The sequence below is a fragment of the Pygoscelis adeliae genome, unplaced genomic scaffold (genome assembly GCF_000699105.1).
Source record: "Pygoscelis adeliae isolate BGI_AS28 unplaced genomic scaffold, ASM69910v1 Scaffold403, whole genome shotgun sequence".
In the NCBI taxonomy this organism is placed as follows: Eukaryota; Metazoa; Chordata; class Aves; order Sphenisciformes; family Spheniscidae; genus Pygoscelis; species Pygoscelis adeliae.
In genome coordinates, this window is record NW_008824466.1 from 770,369 (window position 1) to 777,813 (window position 7,445).

Sequence of the window (7,445 nt, forward strand, 5' to 3'; positions counted from 1 at the left end):
TCTCCTCCATCCCTGCCAGAAGCGGGAGAGCCTGCAGGTTGGCATTGCTGGATGTTTTCCTGAAAATATAAACACGTGGCCCTTGCTGCACCTTCCATGGACTTTCAGCAAGACCTTGTGGGAGGCAGCTCCAGAGGACTCTCCTGCAAATGAAACACTCTCCTCCTACGCTTTTCAGTGTGTTGCCATCTGGCTGTGGTATCAGAAGCAACAGCCAAGCTATCCTCCCTGTGCCATTTGTCACTGTGCTTTCTCCTATATGCTGGCCCATCTTTTCCATCTCCCTTTGACATCAAGTACCTCCAGCCCCTTTGAGCTCTCTTCGTGTGAAACTCTCTTTGTCTCCTCAGTAATTTAGGTCTTTTTGGAGAGAAGGGGGTGGAAGGAACTATGGTTCTCCAAGGGAGGAGGCACCACTGACTTACATACAGACCTTCCATTTTCTCCTCATCCAGTTTTTACCCCCTTTCACACATGCTCCCATTCTGGCTGCCAGAGCCCCACACTGAGACGTGCACCAGGCTCCCAGCTCCCCTGGAGCCCAGCGTGCAGGTGAGGACAGGGAGCACCGCTATGCTTTTCTCAGTGCTGAGCCTCTTGCCTCATCAGCTCCAAAACCATCAGGGGCTCAGCCCCCGCAACAGATAGCCATGCTGACTGCTGCCCAGAGGCTTGGCGGAGCCCGTCATTAGCCTGTATTCAGCATAACCATTTATTTAATTATTTTTGTTCCGTGGCTCTGATTTTCCTGTCTCTTTTGGGCGACAAACAAGCTGCAGGCCCCTCCCCTTCACAAGCCGTGTGCTCATCCCATGATCATTTTCACCCCTGTCCCATGATAGAAACGAAGGCAGCCGCTCGTGCAGCACTCACCATGCCCTGCTTGCTTGTCCAAACACGTGTGTGGCCTCTGCTCACATAGCCCCACATGCGTGCACATGCGTGCACACCATGCATCCAGGCACGTCCACACACCGCGACGGGCATTTTGGTCTTACAACCATGCATACAGCCTCACGATCCAGAAAGGCCTGGAGGACCCCTGCAAGGCTGCACGAGTGTGCACTTGGCCTGAATGATTGATCTTGCCCATCACCTCATCCTTCCCAAGCATGAGAGGTTTGGGGGAAGCAGGAGGGGGGAGCTGGGGATCACGCGAGCTGCTGTGGCAGGCAGACCCCAGCCTGAGCCAAAGGTGGGTCAAGGCTTTTTTACAGGAGCTGTTGGGGTGCACTTGCAAACACTGTTCATCTCCTTTTCCTCTCTGTTGATTTTGACACTCACAACGAGGTGCAATTTTCCTTACCACGTCATTTAGCTCCCATCATACTGAGAGATTCCTGTGCCATTATAGCCCTGTCTCCCATTATCACTTCCCACGTCTCCTGGTGCCAAGTGTCAGGCTAATTCCTTTAATTCACAGGATCTCTCAGTTTTAGAGAGAGCAGTAAATGCCTGCCCTGCCCCAGCCCTGCATGCAGGGAGAGCTCACATGTCTTTTTTAGCAGGCCAGCACTGCATTCCCCAGGTTCAGAGCAATTGGACCCAGTACCTGCAGTACTGCAGGCCATCAGTTTGCCCAGTCTCCTCCCCTGTGGATGTTCAGTCTGCACTCAGTCTCTTCTGAACACAGGGGATGTGGGGACAGGCAGGGGAGAGGCAGACATAACGACTGTCACCCTCCTCTCTGGAGAGAAAGACAACGATATGCTGACGAGGATTTATCAGGAGGGGCTGCGTGCCTCGGTCACACACAGGGGCAGTGGGAGCCGCTGGCCCGTGGCCTCTGTATGTCACACACTAAATCATTTGCCTGACAGCAGGTGACCAGCAGAGCTGGACCTCGCGCCCTGGCCAGGCGACCCCGTGCTCCGCTCGCTGGTCCGTACGTTGTCTGCATTGCAGCAGACAGCAGCAGATGCCTAAACTCAACTATGCCCATCTCCCACCGGCACACAGTGAGCAGAGCAAACCCCAAACTCGTCATTGGGCTTTTTAGGAGTTTTGACATCAGCAGTTTTCCCCCATTGAGCCCATGCCTTACAGGGTGGCTTTATGAGCAGGAAACAGGGCACAAACGTGCATGGCAAGGGATTCATGCTCAGATGAGCAGCAGTGAAGCTTTCATTTTAGGAAGAGATGAGCACGCTAGAAAGGCTCAGAAACCCAGCCAAAACCAACACAGTTCAAACACTTCCAGAGGGTCCATCTCAGCTGCAGCAAGAGGAGGGGAGAGGGTGCAGGCAGGGAAACGAGTCCACAGCACACAGAGAGCTGCCTTGGCTGGCACCCTCTGGGTGTTTGCCAATAAAACAAGCTCAAAAAGCAGGCACTGAATACGTCAGAGGGTTGGGATCCTCCTCCAGCACTGGAGACAGAGACTGTGCAGTGGAGGGAGTCCCAGGGAGCCCAGCACAACTCCTCTCAATGCCTGCCAGTCCTGCAGCCCATCCATCACAGCACAATCCTGAGACATTTCACATAATGCTACACAGGTGGCAAGGCTGGAGCAGGCAAAGTCTGTTCTGGAGGATCCTCATGACAATAAAAACATGCCAGGTGCGCCTGGGTGAGGGGCAAGCCCAGCTCTAACACCCATGCAACATGCACCATGCTAACTTGCCACCAATTCGTGCACGCAGCAACACGCAGTTGGTCCCTTCCCCACGTGCCAGCTCCCAGCAGCAACATACCCAGCCACTTCTCCCAAGGGAGAGCAAATTCCCTGTCCATCTGATGGGAGGGTGCCAAGCGGCTTCTCCACCCCCTTCCCCGTGCAGGCTGCAGCCACAGATAACTCTTCTCCATCAAAAGCAGCGTGTGCGCATGCCCCAGGTGGACCCAGGTCAAGCTCTCCCAAGCTCCTAGTAACTTCAAGGTCCTCAGGAAATGACCAAGCAAACTGCTTTGAAGAAGACTTTGTCCCCGCAGCCCAGCTGGCCACCCAGAAGCTTAGGATTAATTGTAAGCCTAGCAAAACACTAGGAAAGCCAAAAATAAATACAGCAACAGAAGAGCATTTCCCACTGGAAAGCCACGGCCAAGTAAAGTCAGTCTCTTCTGGGCTGGTTCCCAGGAGGCAGCTCAGATTCATTTATTTTGCCACTCATATAAATGTCTCTCTTTGGCTGTGCTGCTCCCTTGATGCTCCCTTCCAACCTGGGAGAAAAAGGCCCCATTATTCAGACACAACACCACTCGTCGAGCAGGAAAACGGAGCCTGGGCAGGCGCAGTGCTCAAACGCCGGCAGCAACCCCAGCCCCACACAGAGCCTCTTCCCAGGGCTTGGGACCACCCTTCGCTGCACACAGGAGAGGATGCAGCCTCGGGAAAACCAGAATAGCGCTCGCTGACCTGGGGACACCATTTAAACAACCGCTGCCCGATTTCCAGACACTGCATTTCGCTTGGAGCACAGCCAGTGCCCCAGCAGCAAACAGCATGTCGTGCTAGAAATGGCTCTTCCTAAAAAGACCAGGAGAGATGGCTCTTCTGTCTTGTGGGTAACATCAAACCCAAAGATGTTACCTCTTCCAGTCCTAGGTGCAAGCCACAGGCCCTCGGCCAGGCTCTGCCTCCAAGCTCCAGCTGAAGTCTCACTTCGCCGCACGATGTCAGAAATTGAGGCTTAAAGATGACACGTCAAAGCCTGCAAGAGCTGACACCCCCATAATGCCCAGACAGGCTTGGCGGTCAGAATCCCTTTGCTGTCTTACCCAGAGGGCCTAAAATTCATTTTGTAGACTGAAATTGAACCAGCCAAGCGAGGGATTCGGCAGCTGTCGGTCTCCACAGAGGAGTGCAAATGTGGAGGGAGCAGGGGCTGGGGTGGAGCGATGCAGCCCACCAGTCCAGCCTGGGCAGCTCCCCAGGGACTTCCCAAATTACCCTGCACACCAGCCTGGCCGGGTGCGTGGGCAGGGAACGTCCCACACCATGGGCAGGGAAAGGCAGCACCAGCACGCTGCCTTCTCACACTGAAATCCCACGCTGGTCATGCACTGCTGCTGGTCTCTGGAAGGAGCTGGGCGGCTCTGCAGATCTTTACACGCTCCACGGAGACCCCAGGGCAAGGTCTGCAGAGGGGTGTTAGACAGAGGAGCAGGGCCAGAGCAAAAAGGCAAGGCAGATGCATGACAGTAGGAGTCAGGCAATGCTCTCCTGCAGCAGGTGACGGGGCCAGAAGCAGAGACAGCAAGGCAATGCCTGCCTGCAGCAGGTGACACCTGAGCAACAAACAGACTCATCTCTGATGCTCAGCCCAGGGACATCCCTGCCCTGAGTTCAGGTGACAGCAGATCTCAGCCTGCTCCCACTGCCGATCCCCCTCCTGCCTCACATCTGGCAGCAGCTGCTGTCCCAGCCCACGGGTGGTGGATGGAGAGCAGGTCCAAGAGGCCATCTCCACGTCCAGTTTCCTCGTGGCAGAGCAGTCTCCCACCATCCATCACTATGCATGTGGTTAATGCTACTGCTCAGGACTGTGAGCTGCTGTAATTACCATCATTAATTCCCCCCTCCCTTCAGGATATATTAGCTGTAAATTGAGAAAAGAGGGAGGGGGAGAAGTCCCTGAACTTGATAAATCAGCTGATGACAAAGAACAAACGTCTGGACTTCAGTGTGTGCAGGACGCAGCCCCAGACCGTGCCCAGCACCCCTCTCCCTCCCACCAGTGCCTCCCCTCCGCTGGCTTCCGTCCACCTCACCGCATCCCCCCCTACCTCCAGCCCTGCTCACTGAAGCAGACCCTTGTTAGCAAAGGCCAAGGGACTTGGCTGCTCTCAATTAACGTCGCTTCTGCCCAAACCAAGCCAAACATTGACTGCACAGGCATCCAGGAACGGAAACAAATGCCCTGAACGCAGCTGGCACAATGCACTTGGAAGTCACTGAGGGGCTTGTGTTTGCAGTTGCGTCTCTCCAGGCAGCCATAACGCTTTAAGGAAAGGTCTGAATTCAAACCAAGTTTGTTAAGCGGAGGCAAACCTCAGCTAGTTCCATCTTCACCAGGGTTAAAGCCAGTCTAGACAAAGGTGAGTGGGGACAGAATTAAACAAACTTGTGAGATGAGTGCCTGCGTGGACCCGAAGCAATTGGCCTTCATGGTGGCCAAGGTCCCCACACAAGTCCCAGCCCTGCTGTTAGCCAAAAAGCCAGAGGAAGCCATCCCACCTGAGCTTATGAAACGAAAGCTGCCAAATCTTGTTCAGCCCTAGGACACTGAAGACCCTCCTCCTGCCCCCAGGGTAGCAATTTCCAAAGCACCTCCCGCCTGGGTGCACTCCACAGCGTGCAGAACTGGATGTGCAAATGTTCAGGGCTGCAGCTCCTCACAAGCACAGGGCAGCAGCAGAAAATGCCACACTCCTGGAAACCCAGAGCAAGCCCCTGCCCTAACACTCGGTGCTATTACACCTGACAGCAAGAGTGGCCTGAACAAACAGGAGGAGAAGACTACCACCAGTTTGAAGCCTGCCAGTTCTTGCAAGAACGCTGCTGACCTGTGCAGGAGGACAAAGTGCCCGGCAATAAAACCAGAAAGGCTTCACTTCACCCGAGACAAACAGCTTCAAAGTGCCCTCCAGACCAGGACACGGATGTTCTTGTGCAGCACAAAGAGAGGCGGTGAGCAGTAAATACAAGCGGGCATCACATTACCCACCTGACAAAACAGGCCACTGTCAAATTGTGTGGATACTGTGAACGACAAGAGCGTTCCCAGCGCACAGACTCGTGCCTTTTCTCTGAAGGGAAAGGGACAGACAGCCCTCTAGTGTAAAGCCAACGCTAACCATGTTTGCACAGGCATGGAAAGCATTAATCACAGCCGGATCCATGCTGGATGCGTGTGCTTGGGAAGGGACCTGCACCCAGGGAGACGGTTTTGCTCCCCAGCTGCTCACACTGCAACTTCCCACCGCCCCTGGAAACATGCTGATGCTGTCGAGATGTGCAAGTCCTAAAGGTCCCAATGGCTTTCAGGTGATCATTTTTCTCTGCAGAGACAAATACAATGTTAACAAACTCAGTATTTGCTCTTAGGATTTCAAAAGATGCCTTTTGTCAGAGGAGGGTATGTAGCTGACACCAGCACTCGCAAAAGGCTTCTGAAATCCCAGCTTGCCTGGCAGCTGATGGCACGTCTCTGACAAAGCCCCCCGCGGTGCCTGGAAGCAGGGAAAGCTGAATTTGGGGCCTCCGAAGATTTTTTTCCTTTCCTCTCCCTCCTCCCTTCTGCTTAAGAGTCAGACGGAGTTCACATCTCTTCCCTGTGCACGTTGCTGTGTTATGCACATGGGGTATTGTACGTGGCTCTGATCATCACTCACTCGCCTTAAGAAAGACGCACAATTAAAATCAATATTTAAAGTCATCAAACAAGCACACACAAATTTTAACAGCCACACAATTCACTCTGACATAACAACGCAGGTTGCAGAGTTGAGAGCTGTGCTGGAGTGCTGAGAGCATAGTTCTGCCCACAGTCTTCAAAATTTAATGAAAACACACCAGTTTTAAACACTTTCCCAAATCCAGCTCACAAAATCTGTCACTTTGATGTGAATGGTTCCAGTCTTAGACTAATCAGTTACTTTTACTTTCTCTTTAGTAGCTAAAGACACAAATGAACTCCCAGCAAACTGCACAGCTTCAGGAGAAGAATTTAGCAGCCAGATGGTTCTTGCAAAAGATTTGTTCTTAACAACAACAACAAAAAAAGTTAACCCATTTCCCCACTGAGCAGCACACAGGAGATGATCTGACCAGCAAGCAATTCTGAACTGTTATCTTAGAGCATCACTTCTACTGTAGAAGTGCCCTTTCTTCCTAAACCATCATGTAAATTATAATTATCACTAATAACTGATCAATTAGTACAAGTCCATGCAAGGCGCTATAGTTATCCGGTGCACTCAGGGAAGAAAAGAAAGCATCAAATTTGAATGCAAACATTCCTTTGTTTCCAGCGGAAGGTGCAACACAGAGAGAGAAAAGAAAGCACAACTGTTAAAAAGGCAACAAGATTCAAAGAGCCGTCTGAGGGAATGTGTCGAAGTCCCACGAGATGGAGCAAAGCTGCGATGGGCTGGAAGCTCCCATCCAGGCAGTGAACCTCACTCTACTGGTCTATTTGCATTCGCTTTCTCTGGGCCTTTTTTTCATCTCCATGTGGAATTGCAGCTGTGGATGGGGATCAAAGCATAGCTGACAGTAAAGGCTCGCCAGACCTTCATGGAGAGCTCCTTGGATAAAGTGCAGAAATGCAGGACTAGAAAGTTTTTCTGAGTAAACTCCAGGAAGTAAACAGCAAAACAAGTATCATTTGGCAAAAGGACTTTGCTCACTTAAGGATGTTGATGGTGGAAGGAAGAAGGCAACCCAAGTCAAGGACTAGCTTCTCCTTAGCTGCCCGGACTGGAACCTGGGCAGCAGCACGGGG

General features: G+C 52.5%; 1 protein-coding gene across 1 annotated transcript in view; it reads right to left on the reverse strand.

Moving 5' to 3' along the window:
• Positions 1-7,445, reverse strand: part of RTN4R (reticulon 4 receptor) — a 197,045-nt gene that overhangs the window by 70,258 nt on the left and 119,342 nt on the right. The gene's annotated exons all lie outside the window — the stretch shown is intronic.